Genomic DNA, 15691 nt, shown 5'->3' on the forward strand with positions numbered 1-15691 from the left:
CTCAACCTTCTGACCCTTTAAATACAGTTCCTCATATTGTGACCCAACCATAAAATTGTTTTCGTTGCTACTTCAAAACTGTAATGTTGCTACTGTTATGAATCGTAATGTAAATATCTGATATGCAGGATGGTCTTAGGCGACCCCTGTGAAAGGGTCGTTCGACCACCAAAGGGGTCCCGACCCACAGGTTGAGAACCACTGTTCTAGGCACTGACTGTATTAGACACTGGATTGCACAATATGCACCTGGATTGCCTGAATGTGATGCCCATACATGATGGATTTTCACAGACCATCCCAATTTCAAATATTCCACTCCATTGTCAGTCTTAGGTGTCGCACTACTTGTTCTGAAACTGGCTTTCGAATGTATGGATGTATTATCCTTTGGTAACGTGCTTACTGGGGATCCTTCTTTGCCTGCCTACACCTGGGCCCAGAAGGCAAGTCCATCATCCAGAATGCAGCAGGAAGGGCCAAGGTCCTGCGGCAGTGGAAGCTGTGACCGTAAGGTGAGCATTGCTCCTGCTGGTTCTAAGAGGGAGCAGCTTCGGTTTGGGGAACCCAGTGGACTAGCCACACCCCTGTCCTCTGTCCCTGGACCATACAGTTCAAGCTCGCACAGTCGTTTAGCCTTTCTAAGCTACACAGCAAGTCAGAGCCCGAGATAGGACCCTTTCAACAATAGGCTTCCTTACACTGTTGCCATTGGAGAGGGCCAGAAGGAAGGAGCTGCAGACACGTTTAAGAGACCCTTCCCAGCAGCAACCAGCCGCAGACAACACAGCGTGAGCACCGATCCTGAGGTGGGGTGGATACCCGAGTTAGGGGTCCCGAAAACCCTCCATGTGATGTGTCCCTGCCTCCTCGGCCTGCGGGACTTCTCATAACACTGATTGGTAACCATTAGAGCCCCACGTGGGAGTATGATGCCTCCACTGGATTTGGTTTCAGCCCTTTTTACAGGGCCAGGAAATGGATTTTTAAAAATCACAACTGGTCAGCTGCCCATTCCTGAAGTGCCCTCCTCTGGGGTTTTAGAATTCAAAACAAATATTAATAGTCGGTTTGTGGAGAAGGCAGTCGAGGCAGACGGATCCGCACCAGCCCGTGCATGTGGCTGGTAGGTGTCAGGGTGACTTGCAGTATATTTTGGTTTTATCTGCAGCTGGGTGCCAGCTGGATTATGAGACAGTATAAATTCGGAGCCTTCTATTCAGAAAACCCTTTCAGCTGATCATCTTGGACACACTTATAAGTCTCTCGGGGGACAGTGGGGTCACAAACTCAGAGAGAGAATGACCTGCAACTGTGCTCTTGGGGAGAACGCTGTTCTGCTGGAAATGTTTTATGGTTTCTCTGTCCAGCACTTTAGCCACTGGCCACATGTGGCTACCGAGCACTTAAAATGGGCCTCGCGCGACTGAGCAACTGAATTTTAAATTTTGTTTAATTTTTGTTCATTTAAATTAATAGTCACCCATGGCTAGTGGATAGCATATTGCACAGTGCAGATCTGTAAAGTACTACATGTATGTTTTCAAACTTTTTGACCATAACTCACTGTGAGACGCATACTTTATATTGTGCCTCAGCACAGACGCACATGTATGTGAGCACATGCACATACATGCAGCGCCAAAGTTTCTCCACACAATGCTCAGTCTTACTACAGGCAGTGCCCACAGGTACTTTCTGTTTGATTCTGTCCTGTTTCATTTTTAAAGGTGCAGGTTGTGACTTGATAAATTGCTTTCGTGACTCACATGTGGGCTGTAACCCCCAGTTTGAAGAACGTTGCCTTGTACTATCTGCTCCCCACCTCCAGCCTTTTCCTCGACCTCATCTGCTGTTTCTGCATCTGGCCTCGTTGCTGGGTCTTTGCATTTGCTGTGTGCTTTCCCTATATCATCTCTCGCCTGCATTTTTTACATTCTCGGGTTTCTGCTCAAATGCTCGCCAGAAATTTCCTCCTACTCTAACCGTCCTACTTTAGGGAGCTCCCCATCTGTCTTATCCTGCCTTGCTTTTCTCTATGGCAACGTTCACCACCTGCCATGTACTATTTGTTTATTGTATGCTTTCTCAGCTCCTTGAAGGCAGGGGCTGTTTTGTTTATTGGAATAAACCAGCATCCAAACTAGGAGCTCAGTAAATATTTGTTGAATAAATGAACTGACATGGCCCGTGACCTTTCTCGGAATTTTCGTCATGGCTTTATATGACGAGTGGCTCGTGGAATCTTTCCTTCATTACTTAGAGATACTGAGTCCACACCAGTGGCCCGGCTCGCGCTCTGGGCACTGGGGGTAGATGTGCTAGAGGAGAAGGTGGACACGTCTCTGTCCCATTGGAAATTTTAATTGGCTTTTGGGCCTCTGCCGTAGATGGGTCCAAGAATGTTGTGCTGGAGGTTGTCTGGGTCGGTGCTCAGCGATGAAAGGATTCATGGGGAGAGTTTGTATTTTTTCAAAAGTATAAGCAGTCCTTTGTAGGCCTGCAGAGGGGTGGGAACAGCATTGCATGGAGATCCAGGAAAATAATGGCAAACGGAATTTTACATGAAGCCCCGGGGAACTGCCCCGTGCCCCGTCTGAGCTTCTGTTGTAGATTCTCTGAGAGTCTGAGACTAGAATTCAGGTCTCTTATCTTCCATGCCAGGGGCTTGCCCTATATCCTTGATGGTTTTCTCTTACATTTGCCTCTCAACATAGAAATAAAAATGGGCAGCCTAAAAATTTTGTTATTGCTTCAGTGCTGAGCGGCAAGCTTTGTGAGAACTGAGTAGTGGGTTTGGTGCATAGCTATCTAATTGTAATCATACCTTGAAATTTTCATTAGCCCATCTTTATGCTTGATGGTTTCTGCTTACACTACGGATATGTTGGTGGTTCTTGAATCCATTTTGGAGGCGCAAAGTGTTTCTATTCTCAGTCTGTTTTCCCTCATCTTTTCAGATTTATTATTCCTTAGACTTTTCCCCTCTCCTTCCTTAGAGAGTCATTGGGATGGTGCTATTTTTTTTGTCCTTTGTTAAGTGTACAATTAAGTAGAATTTGTTGAATGGCTTTTTTTTTTCAGCAGGAGAAGGCAATTGAGGCAGGCTGATCCTTCAAAGAGAACGTATTATAATATTAAACCTCCATGTAATAAAATTGGAGCTGGGCCAATAGGTCCAAAACATCTGAGCAATCTCTTTATATCGTACACTCGAGCTTTTAGCTGCATAAATCTTACAGTGCATTGCCTGACAGTATTGTGATAAATATTCCCCAGTGATTAAATCATTTTACGATCTCGTGTACAGAAAAAGCATCCGCAAAGCTACTCCCCACTCATCCAACTCAAATGGTAAGACTCTTAATTTACATCTCAGAAACCTTTTACTAATTTTAGTGGAGCTGTTCTTATAGAGGTCATGTGGATTTTCATACAACAGTGTTTTAACTAAGAAATAATTTTTTAAAAAAAATATGGGCCCTAACCGGTTTGGCTCAGTGGATAGAGCATCGGCCTGCGGACTGAGGGATCTTGGGTTCGATTCCGGTCAAGGGCATGTACCTTGGTTGCGGGCACATCCCCAGTGGGGGTTGTGCAGGAGACAGCTGATCAATGTTTCTCTCTCATCCATGTTTCTAACTCTCTATCCCTCTCCCTTCCTCTCTGTAAAATAAAAAAAAAATGGAACGCTTCATGAATTTGCGTGCCATCCTTGCCCAGGGGCCATGCTAATCTTCTCTATTAATTTTAATATATATGCTGCTGAAGCGAGCACAAGAAATACCTTTTTAGGGAGAGATGGAGGGAGTGGGATTTGAGCTACCCTGCAGGGAAAAAACCAGAAACCGGATCCTGAAGTGATAGAGAAGCTGTGTCTCATGGTTGCAGTTAATAAATATTTACAGCGAAGACTTGAGCTGCAACTCTGCAGTTTTTTTTAGCTGAAACGTTTCATAACCACGAACTATTTGATGAGCTCATGGAGCAGCACCTGGCGCAGTGTGCAGCAGGCTGACACCCCACTCCTGTGAGTTAGGGGTGTGCTCTCTGCAGGCGTCACGGGTCTCCACCGAGTCAGCGCAGTGGTCTCAGCTGGGATTTTGACTGTTCTCCACTGGTGGGACTCACGGGAGTGTAACAGGGGCCCCTCCAGCCCTGAGGAATGACTGTTGATTTGCAGCCCCACACGCAGCTCAAGCTGATCGTTTGTTTTAAATAATGGATAGTTAGCTCTGCAAACAAATGAGCCAGAGCCTGCTGACTGCCAAAGCCCCTCTGGAGGCGCATGGAGAGTGCTTGGGGAGGGCCGTTAACTCCCTCTGTGGATATGGTGGGCACAGAAAGCCCCTCCTCCCACTCGGGATTGTGTCCCTGGAAGTATTGACTCAGTGGCTGACTAGGAGAAAGGGAAGACACGGGGTGTGGGCAGAGGGGCTGGGGGCCAGATCTGAGAGGAAAGCCCTGTTGGTAGGGAGGTGGTGTCCTAACACGGGCTTTTAAACTGCTAGAATCATAGGATTTCTTGCTACTCCCAGTGTGGGCTGTGGACCAGTAGCAATAGCATCATCTTGAAACTTGTTAGGAACTCGAAGTCCTAGGCCCTACCTCAGACTTACGGATTCAGGATCTGCATTCTCGCGAGATCTCCAGGTGACTCGTGTGCACATTCAAGTTTGAGAAGTATTGACTGAACGCCATCACTTTAATACATTTACAGACCCTTGGTCAAACATTAAAGGTTAGTGATTTACAGAGCAGATTAGTAAGTCACTCAAGTACAAGCTGGTTTGCAGCACGCCATCCATGTTTTAGGGGAGGAAGGGTTGATAACAGTAATAATGTGAAGTTAGCCGGGAATGGAATTGGTGGGAACTTTAATGTGGTTTTGACCGTCACACACCGTCGCCAATATGATGCAGTAGATGTGAGGCGGGGTCTGATAATTTGCATTTCTAACAAGTTCCTAGGTGCTGCTGCTGCTGAACAGGGGACCACACTTTGAGATCCACACTCTTTTAAAAAAAATTTCTTAAAAATTGATTTTAGAAAGAGATAGAAACATCAACGGTGAGAGAGAATCCTTGATCGGCTGCCTCCTGCAAGCCCCTCACTGAGGACCAAATCTGCAACCCAGGCATGTGCCCTGACCAGTAATTAAACTGTGATCTCCTGGTTCATAGGTTGACACTCAACCACTGAGCAACACAGGCCTGACCGAGATTCACACTCTTCAAATGTAATTCTGATCACAGTGATGGTATGACATTTGTCCATGCAATCCCTGCCCTGTGAAGTACGTGTTCCAGAGCTAAGCGTGGCCACCTCTCCTGCCCGCTCTCTCCATGCCTCTTGCTCTACTGATTCCCAGAGTGTCATCCGGATCCACCTATACATGCTGATTTCCAGGACCCACCCTTTTGACTTTCTGAGTCAGAATCCCTGAGAGTGGGGTACAGGATGGTCCATAGCGTCCCCAGGTGACGCTTAGTCACACACATGACAAACAGCCATTGCCCTGTGTGCTTCCTCCAAATGCATTGCATCCTTAGTGTCCAGGGTGTGTTTTGCCCTTTTCTTGCCCTTTGTCATTTTGCTTGGACCACTTAGGAATGTCCTCCCACACCAGCTTGCCTGCTAGGATTCTTGCCTCCTTCCACGTCTTCCTCAGAAGCTCCATCCACCCTGAGACTTTTCTTCCCCACTCCCACCCCCCAGCTGGATGTGATCCCTAAACATGCGGTTCTTTTAAAATAAGCTTTAAAACATGAGATGCCAGTCCTTATAGTTTGATCAATTATAATACACCCTTTTCAACCTCCCCAGGTCCCCTCCTCTTTCTGAGTTAAATTTATAGTATATGACACATGTGGCTTATTGTGAGATGGAGGTCAGTGGACGTTGTCATTAAAAACAAGGAAAAGCTTATGGCTTCGCAAAGTTGTTTGGTGTTGAAAAACCCAATGGTACATTGCACAAACCACACTGTCCCTCTGGCTACTGTGTATGTGATTATAGCCCCTGCTCAATGTAGGCTCCTGGACTGCTGAGACTGTCTTATTTTCATTAATCTGGTCACCCATGTCCCTGGCTTATAGTAAGTGCTCAATAACTATTAGCTGAATGACATAAATGTGATTCATTTATCTTGGAAAAAGTTGGCACCATTCCTTTTCTGGTTTGGTCTTTTATTACATGTGGAAGTACATACCCTGCTCTGGATGCTGATGAGAAGGGCAAACAGAAGGGATTCAACCAGGATAAGGATGATCTTCATTCAAGCTTTAAATACACAGTGCCCTTAGGAGCCACCCACAGCCAGCCTGCTTTTGCAGAATCCTGGATGTCTGTGGGACTCAGGATGGGGATTGGGTGGGAGAAGGGGTTGGGGAAGTGCTTCCCTCCTGGACTCTGTGCAGGGTGTGGGGAAGCTTAAACCCCTCTAGTCCAGAGACCTTGGGTCTCCAGTATCTCTGTATATCCAGCACTTAGAATAGAAAGCGGGCAGGGAGTCAGTGCTTGTTGAATGAATGAATGAATGAATGAATGAAATCTTGGCTTTGAGTCCCGTCCAGGTATCAAATCTTGACCTCTTTATATCTCATTTGCATCCTGTGTAGGGTAGGGATCTTAATATGTGATCTAATTTTATCTCAAGGAAGTTTTGGGAGCCTAGGAGGAATTAATGAACCCAAGGGCACTTTTTAAAGTGTTCATAGGTCTTATTATCTAGAGCAGAGAGAATCTTTTCTCTTTCTTACAAAATAGCTCTTCTTGGTCCTCAAGGTCTATTGTAAAGATGTGTCACTTAGGGGACTCTTGGTTCTCTTGGTTGGCCCATTCTCTGCTGATTTTCTCTCTGAATTTGCAGCAAAAGAAGTGCAGGTGTTGAAAGTGTTTCTCTGTCACCATGGTGTATCAAGGGATCTTCCTGCTAATACTTGTTTCTCTAACAGCTATATTTTGTGCTTTGTACTGTAGCTTTCATAGAAGAAACTTCGGGTGTATATGAATAATTTGTTGTGGCATTTCCTTTTGGAATATAAGATTTGAAATGGGATGAATATATAGGAAAGACATCAGTTGCAGGAGCAAGAGTGGGAGGAAGACAACATTTGAACTTGAGTCACTTGAGTTCAAGTCCTGATTCTGCCCCTCATTTGTAGTATGTGTGATCGTGGACATTTTTTGGGTAATATTTTATTATAGAGGATTTCAAATATACACAAAATATGAGGGATGGTATAATGAACCCATCATTTATTAACGAATGCCCAATTTGTTTCAACAGTAGCACCCCCTGTTACTCTTCCCCCAATACCATTTTAAATAAAATCCAAGATGTCATATTATTTTCATTCATAGATATTTCAACATGAATCTGTAAAAGATAGGAAGTTTTTAAAAACAACCAAGATATCACTATCACATCTGAGTAAATTAATAATTTTTTAATATCAGATTTCTGGGTACATTCCCAATAGAATAACAATGTTATACATTTTCTTTTTGTTTTTACAGTCTGAATCAGGGTCCAAATAAGGTCCACATCTTAAATGTCTTAAGTTTCTTTTGATTGATCGGTGCTTTATCTCTATTTTTTTTTCACATAAAAGTGCAAAGAAAAGGAAACCAGGTGGTTTGTCTTACAGGATTTATCAGCTTGGATTTTGGTGATAGTGTCTTTGTGTTGTATTTTCTGTAAATTAGAGGTATGGTCAGATTTAGGTCAGGTTTTTGGATTTGGTTTTGGTTTCTGATCTTGGGCATGTGATTTGCTGTGTCTGACCTCTGTGAAATGGGGTACATGTTGCCCATCTCATAGCTGTTACAGAATTTAGAAAGAAAAGGTCCAGGGAAGGACCACATACACAGCATAGAAAAAGTGGTTGTCGTTATGATAGGATTATACCTTTTTATTAGTGCTTGGGGAGTTGGATCGCAGAGAAGCTGTTTCTTCTCACATTGATCAGACTTAATATTGCAGGTTGGTATTGTGTCAGAAGGCTGAGCATCAGATGGCCTTGAGTGTGAATTTCTGCTCTCCCGCTTACTCATTTTCAGATCTGGGTAAAGTACTTAAACTCTCTGAGCTTTCCTCATTCTCTCAAAAGCAGCTAATAACACCTATCTTCACAGTAGTGGGAAATAGAGATGATGGTTGTAAAGAGCCTTGAATATGAGCTCATCATGGGCAGAAATTTTGATACCCGAGTTCTGATAGGGGGTTTGGGGGCCCTTAGGGTGTGAAGGGATGCTGGATGTAGCTGTGAATGAGCAAGGGAGCAGGTGCTATGGGCTGAGGATGTAGCTAAAATTCTTGTATTTTAAACATATTTGAGGAGAAAATATTCTAGAATATGATTAAAAGAAGAAACAAGAATAAACCCTTTACGTGCTGGGCTCGATTGCATCTAGCGGCATACAGATGTGAGAATGTGGATGAAAACATGCACTTATTTCCACATGATCAGGGGAAAGGCTGGAATTCTGTTTCATTCTGCACCAAATGTCATATTCATATGGGTGGAGAAACCCAGCAAGACAACACCCTAGCCAAATGGCCAAAGGGGACAGCACCAGTAAGGCGGTGTAGCGACGTGTACCCCATCTTCTGATGCACTGAGAAGGGCAAACCTCACATCTGGGGGATTTTCACCAAAAATGCACAACCTCACTCGATCATGAAAAAATACCAGACAAACCCAAACTGAGGGACATCCTACAAAATACCTGACCAGGTCCCTTTGCAGATGTCAAGAGGGAAGTGTCTCATTGACTTGAGAACGAACTGCAGGATTGGGTCCTGGAGGAGAAAAGGAACATCAGAGGCAAGGCTGGCAGCTTTCAAAGAAGGTCTGTGGAGTAGCTGATAGTGTGTATCGTGGTTATGTAAGAGAAAGCTGGCTGGAGGGTACTGAACTCTCTGTAGCGTTCGTGTAATTTTCAGTAAGTCTAAAAAAATTTCAAAAGTAAAAAACGTGATACTGGGCTACATGGCAGCTTGTGTGAACTGTACTGTTTTATAAGAAGGGGAGGGGCCAGCCGGAACTGGTTTGGCTCAGTGGATAGAGCGTCGGCCTGCGGACTGAAAGGTCCCAGGTTCGATTCCGGTCAAGGGCATGTACCTGGGTTGCGGGCACATCCCCAGTTGGAGGTGTGCAGGAGGCAGCTGATCGATGTTTCTCTCTCATCGATGTTTCTAACTCTCTATCTCTCTCCCTTCCTCTCTGTAAAAAATCAATAAAATATATTAAAAAAAAAAAAAGAAGGGGAGGGGCCTTTATTTGTGGCATATAAACCTAGGAGCTAGAAACACTCATTTACGCTTGAGCTAAAGGGGTCAAGTTACATCTTGACGGAGGCAGTCCCTGACTGTCAGTGAGAGCAAGGTGTATTAGCTCTGAGATTCCCGGCGGCCATCCTGGCGCGCAGGTGGTTGGGTACCTGGAGCTGTCAGGGTTTTGGCTGTACCACTTTTCACTTGGCCCATTTGACAGGGCTGACTGGCTAACAGTGACGATTGCCTCCTTACACTGGGCACCTGTTATACGCGAGAAGCTGAGTGCTAAGTGCTTATCGTCATTAATCCTCGTGGCATCCTTGAGAGGCAGGTAATGGCCCCTCCACCCATTTTTATGATGTAGCTCAGAGACTCATCGGCCTAGGTAGGATCACTCAGCTGGAGTGGGAATCTGACTCCAAAGCTCAGATTCGGGCAGCTGTGCCACTCTGCTGTCCTTTCCTCTTACTGGGTGCTCCCCTGCGGGCCTCCAGACCTGGCCCCTCCATCATCATTTCTGCATTAAAAAAGAGGAGTAAGAGATACTTTTTATCCCCTGTTATCTGTTTAAGCACAGGACTGTCTCTATAGATTTCTTATTTTGTATATATATTTTTAAAATATATTTCTTTATTGATTTCAGAGAAGAAGGGAGAAGGAGAGAGAGAGATAGAAACATCAATGATGAGAGAGAATCATTGATTGGCTGCCTCCTGCACGCCCCACACTGGGGATCGAGCCCGCAACTCAGGCATGTGCCCTTGGCGGGAACCGAACCTGGGACTCTTCAGTCCGCAGGCTGACGCCTTATCCACTGAGCCTAGGGCTTATTTTATATATTTTATATAAATGGAGTCATACACTATGTTGACCTTATTTCACCTAGCGTAAGATTTTCAAGGTTCATCCATAATGTAGCATGCATCAGAATTTCATGCCTTTTTATTGCCTAGAACATCCCACTGTATGTATATAGAACATTGTGTTTATCCATTTAACCATCCTTGGGTATTTGGGTTGTTTCCACCTTTGGCTGTTGTGAACAGCGGGGCTATGAACATTCATATTTAGGTATTTGAATATCTGTTCTCAGTACACTCAGGCATATCTGTAGGAATGGAATTGCTGGGTCAAACGGTAATTCCATGTCTCACTTTTTGAGGAACACCAGACTATTGGAGGCTTGGACCAAGTGGCTGGGCCATTTTTCATCACCACCAGCAATGCACAAGGGTTCCAGTTTTCTTGCACCCTTACCAGTAGTTGATATTGGTTGCTTTTTTTTCCCTAGCTACCTTAGTAGATGTGAAGTGGTATTTTGTTATGGTTTTGATTGGCATTTCCCTACTGGTTAATGATATTGAACATCTTTTCATGTGCTTTTTGGCTGTTTCTGTAACTTTGGAGGATGTCTATTCAGGTCCTTTCACATTTTCCATCGGGTTGTTCGTTTTGTTGTTGTTGAGTTTCCCACTCTCTCTGGAATCTGCTCTCATTGAGTTTTTATCCTTATCAGTCCACAAGTTCACCAATGGCTCCTACTTTGTCAAATCCAGTGGTCCATTTGGTTTGAAAGAAATTTCTTTTTTTCTTTTTTAATATATTTTTTATTGATTTTTTACAGAGAGGAAGGGATAGGGACAGAGAGTTAGAAACATCAATGAGAGAGAAATATCGATCAGCTGCCTCCTGCACACCCCCTACCGGGGATGTGTCCGCAACCAAGGTACATGCCCTTGACTGGAATCGGACCCGGGACTCTTCAGTCCGCAGGCTGATGCTCTATCCACTGAGCCAAACCGGTCAGGGCAGGGATTGTATTCTTAATCTTGGCATATTGGGAGGATGCTCTAACCAGCTGAGCTAGCTGGCCAGGGCCCAGTGATCCATTTTAATTTATTATTTTATTGTCCTCACGGCAGCATTTAAGGAAGGATCACTTCTTCCTTCTTGAGATGCTTTCTTTGCTTGGCTTCCCAGATACCATTATTTCTTCATTTTTTTCAGCAACCATTGCTGATTCCTCCACATCTTCCTGACCTCTAAACATTAAACTTCCTCAGAGCTCAGAATTCAGACCTCTTCTTTTTCTATTTCCACTTCCCTGGGTGACTCCATCCTTCAGGCCAGAAATCTTGGAGTTGTCCTTGAACTCTTTTTTTCCTCATGCACCTGGTTCTACCTTCATTATATCTCCAGATTCTGATCATGTCTCACAACCTTCATTGCAGTCCCCTTGATCCAAAGCACCATCATTTGTCTGCTGGAAGTTTGAAGTTGTCTACTAATTGGTCTCCCTGCTTCTACCCTTGCCTCCATCATCTATTCTGTGTAAAACACAACAGCAAGAGAGATGTTGAATTGTGAGTTTGATCATCTTACAGCTCTGCTCTGAAACATCTAATTGCATCTTATTTCACTCCAGGTTTGAGCCAAAATAGCTACTTGATTTAGCTCTGGCTTCCTCTCCCATTTTGTCTCCTATCACTCCCCCCTTTGCTTATACCACTGCAGCCGACACTAAACTCTTCACTGTACCCAATACCTGTCAAACACACTCCTACCCTAGGGCCTTTGCACATACTGCTTCCTCTGCCCTGAGTGCTCATCCTCCTGAAAGCCACATGGCTTTCTCCCTTCAGTCTCTGCTCAAATGTCACTTTGTCAATGAGGTCTCTGCTGGCCTCTCTCTATAAAAAAAAACACCACACCCAATATTCTCCCTTTTCTGATATCTCTCTGCTTAATTTTTCTCCTTAGAACTTATTTATTGCTTGATATCCCCTATTAGAATGTCAACTCCATGCAAGCAAGGACTTTGTTTTTCATTCATTGTGGTAGTCCCAGTGTTTATAACTATGTTCAATATAGGAACATAGATATGTGGGACTTATATTATGTAATATGCTAATGTTCATTATAAATCTCTAAAAAGAGATTTTTTTTGACCATATTTCTTTCTCTCTCTCTCTCTGTCTCTCTCTCTCTCTTTGTCTCTCTCTCTCTCTGTCTGCCTATTTTTTTCACAAGATATTTTTGGGAGTTGCTAGAACAGACTCTTATTTATAATATGTCATGTTTGGGGAATGTAGGTGGGATGAATGTTATGTAACTGAGCCTTTTCCCCTTGATTAACAAAAAATTTCGGCACGTAGGAAAATTGTACCTCTGAAAGGCCTGAACTTATCCTGAGGGTGTGCTTTGATAACTTGTTAGGTAAGATCTGGCCAGTTATTTCTTCTTTGATTTTGAAAAGTGGTTTTCCATTTCCATTTATTTTTGCATAGTTTCCATGTTTATAAGCAAAGTGTGCTGTAACTTGGAAGCAGTTTCTCCTAGAGCTGTTTACACCTGCCATTGCTTTGCTTAAAAATTTTTTTTTAAAAGAAATTGATTTCAGAGAGGAAGGAAGAGGGAGAGAGAGAAACATCCATGATGAGAGAGAATCAGCGATCGGCTGCCTCCTGCATAGCCCTCATCGGGGATCTGCAACCTGGGCATGTGCCCTGACGGGGAATCGAACCATGACCTCCTGGTTCATAGGTCAGTGCTCAGTCACTGAGCTACGCTGGCTGGGCCCTTGCTCTGCTTTTGTCTCAATTTCCCCAGATCTCTGCTGTGCCCTTTGGGATGCCAGCGTCCTGCAGGGTCCCATAGGCAGCTTCTGTCGTGTCATAGGATCAGACTTACCTGGACTGGACCCTGTCAGAAGCAGCTCCGAGAGAGCAGGAGGTGTTCCTGTTTTGTTTACCACTGTAGACCCAAGCACCTCACACCCTGCTGTTCACATAATGGGTGGCCAATTAGTATTTGTGGAGTGAACCTTTGAAGTAGCGCCAGGGAAATCTCACTCCACTTGACCTTGTCTTTGGAAAGGTGTTTGCGAATCCAGTCCCAATGAGGTTTCATAACTGGAACTTTTTTTGTAGTCCTTTGTGGGCACAGTGATAGTGTTGTCCTCTGTCAAGCTGCTGAGATTCTCAGTGGAAAGTACCTTTCCTCCTCTATTTGTGATCTCAGCTTATAGGCATGGAAAATATGGGCATTTTTGAGAAGATTCTTTAGGTCGCTTGAATAGTTCGTGGTAAATAGATTTTAAAAATGCCATTTGGGTATTGAATTTGAAAGCCACCAAAATATATAAAGCCGTTTGTATGATTGGTTCCCAGAAGAAAGTCGCTCTGACAAACTGCCCGTGTCATCTCTTGATTTCGAAAAGAATCAAGGAGTGATGTCATCTTGCAATGTCAATGGTGGGTTGGTGTTTTATTTCCTAGAAATGGTCAGAGGAAAAACTGTGCTGTTTCTGGAAACTGGGCAAATAAAAGGTTACTTGGAAAAGCTCAAGATTTTTATCTTTCAGCCTGTTCCCTTGACCACAAAATGATATGTATGCCCTTTCCTTTTAGCTTTTCCAAGGGTGTTTCTCGGATTTTCCCAGTAAGAATTGCATCGTGTCTGGCTAATTAACTCCGAGTGCTAATGTCTGAGTATCAGTGTCTTGGCTTGTTTAAATGCAAAGGCCACCGGAGTAGGGATGGGGCAGTCATTTGCTTTAGAAAGAGGCAGTAAGACCAAAGATGAGAAAGCAAACGGGGCTGTAATCGAGACCCTGGCATCAGTCCTTTCTTTGTAGTTTTTCGTGGATTCACCATAGTTACAGTGTCGCTGTAAATCACACATCTGTCCCAGTAAGGAAAATGAAGAAACTTATGGTTGCACATGAAATTACCTAAATTTCCACAATTCTGCAGCTTTTAAAAAAATCTCTTATTTCTCCACACTTTATGGTTCTTTTTTAAAATATATATATATTTTATTGATTTTTTACAGAGAGGAGGGGAGAGGGATAGAGAGTTAGAAACATCACATCGATCAGCTGCCTCCTGCACACTCCCTACTGGGGATGTGCCCGCAACCAAGGTACATGCCCTTGACCGGAATCGAACCTGGGACCCTTGAGTCCACAGGCCGACACTCTATCCGCTGAGCCAAACCGGTTAGGGCGCTTTATGGTTCTTTTTAAAAGACTCATAGGACTAGGAAGCTAAATGTCCAGTGGCTAATTATATTTATTGAGACCTCATGATGTGCCAGAATATTAGCTAATTTGACCCCAAAGTAACCCTGAGATAGTATATTAGTCTGTGTTCTCCAGAGAAACAGAACCAATAGGAGATATGTGTATATCTATCTACACCTATACCTATACTTATACTAAACCTATACCTATATCTATATGTAGAGAGATTTATCATAAGGATTTGGCTCACACAGTTATGGAGGCTGAGAAATCCCAAGATCTGCATTTGGCAAGCTGGATAGAGACCCAGGGGAGCAGGTGGGTTAGTTCCAGTCTGAGTCCAAAGGCAGGAGAAGACCTGTGTCCTCGCTGGAAGACAATTAGGCAGAGAGAGCGAATTCTCTCCTACGCAGCCTTTTATTCTATTCAGGCCTTCAAAGGATAGGATAAGGCCCATCCACAATGTGCAGGGCATCTTCTTTCCTAAATCCACGGATTCACCTGTTAATCTCATCCAGAGACATCCTCACAGACACACCCAGCATGATGTTTAACCAGATATATGGATACCCCATGGTTCAGTCCTGAAACATTGACATGAAAAGTTGACATGAAAAATAACCATCATTGTAGGTACTGTGAGATGATGGAAAGTAGGTACAGAATGGTTAGGGAACTTGATCCAGGTCACATGCTGGTGATGGTGGAGGCAGAACACAAATCCAGGCAGTCTGGCTCCCCAAATCCTCACTCTTAATTGGTACCGCAAACTACTTTTCCGAGGAGGAACTGAGAAGCGGGAGGAAGGATGGGAAAGGGGGGAAGTGAAGGAGTCTGGTATCACGCCTACCCACAGCCAACTAGCTAGGGCAGTGATGGCGAACCTATGACACGCGTGTCAGAGGTGACACGCGAACTCATTTTTTGGGTTGATTTTTCTTTGTTAAATGGCACTTAAATATATAAAATAAATATCAAAAATATAAGTCTTTGTTTTGCTATGGTTGCAAATATCAAAAAAATTTCTGTATGTGACATGGCACCAGAGTTAAGTTAGGGTTTTTCAAAATGCTGACACGCCGAGCTCAAAAGGTTCGCCATCACTGAGCTGGGGGCAGGGCTGGGATTTGAACTCAGGTCCCTTAATACCTGGCCCACCCCCCAGGAATCCTTCACCTCCAACACAGAGTATCCTCTGGAAAATGGACATTTCGCTTGTGAAAGGAAGAAGGTTTTACTTATGCACCAGAATTGTTGACTTAAGCCTCTGCGCAGTAGTCCTAGCTGTCTCGCCTTATCAGCACTAAAATTTTTTTGTCTATAACATTCTAGTCCTAAAATATTCTCAGATGAGTTGGCCTGCATAAATGAGTGCGGTAATTATT

General features: G+C 44.0%; 1 pseudogene; it reads right to left on the minus strand.

Annotated features, from left to right (window-relative positions):
* Positions 1-3678: 3678 nt before the first annotated feature.
* LOC139019209 (U6 spliceosomal RNA) lies at positions 3679-3778 on the minus strand (annotated as a pseudogene).
* Positions 3779-15691: the final 11913 nt, after the last annotated feature.

The sequence above is a fragment of the Myotis yumanensis genome, unplaced genomic scaffold (genome assembly GCF_028538775.1).
Source record: "Myotis yumanensis isolate MYYU_CA2020_CCGP unplaced genomic scaffold, mMyoYum1.0.hap1 SCAF_10, whole genome shotgun sequence".
NCBI classification, from domain to species: domain Eukaryota; kingdom Metazoa; phylum Chordata; class Mammalia; order Chiroptera; family Vespertilionidae; genus Myotis; species Myotis yumanensis.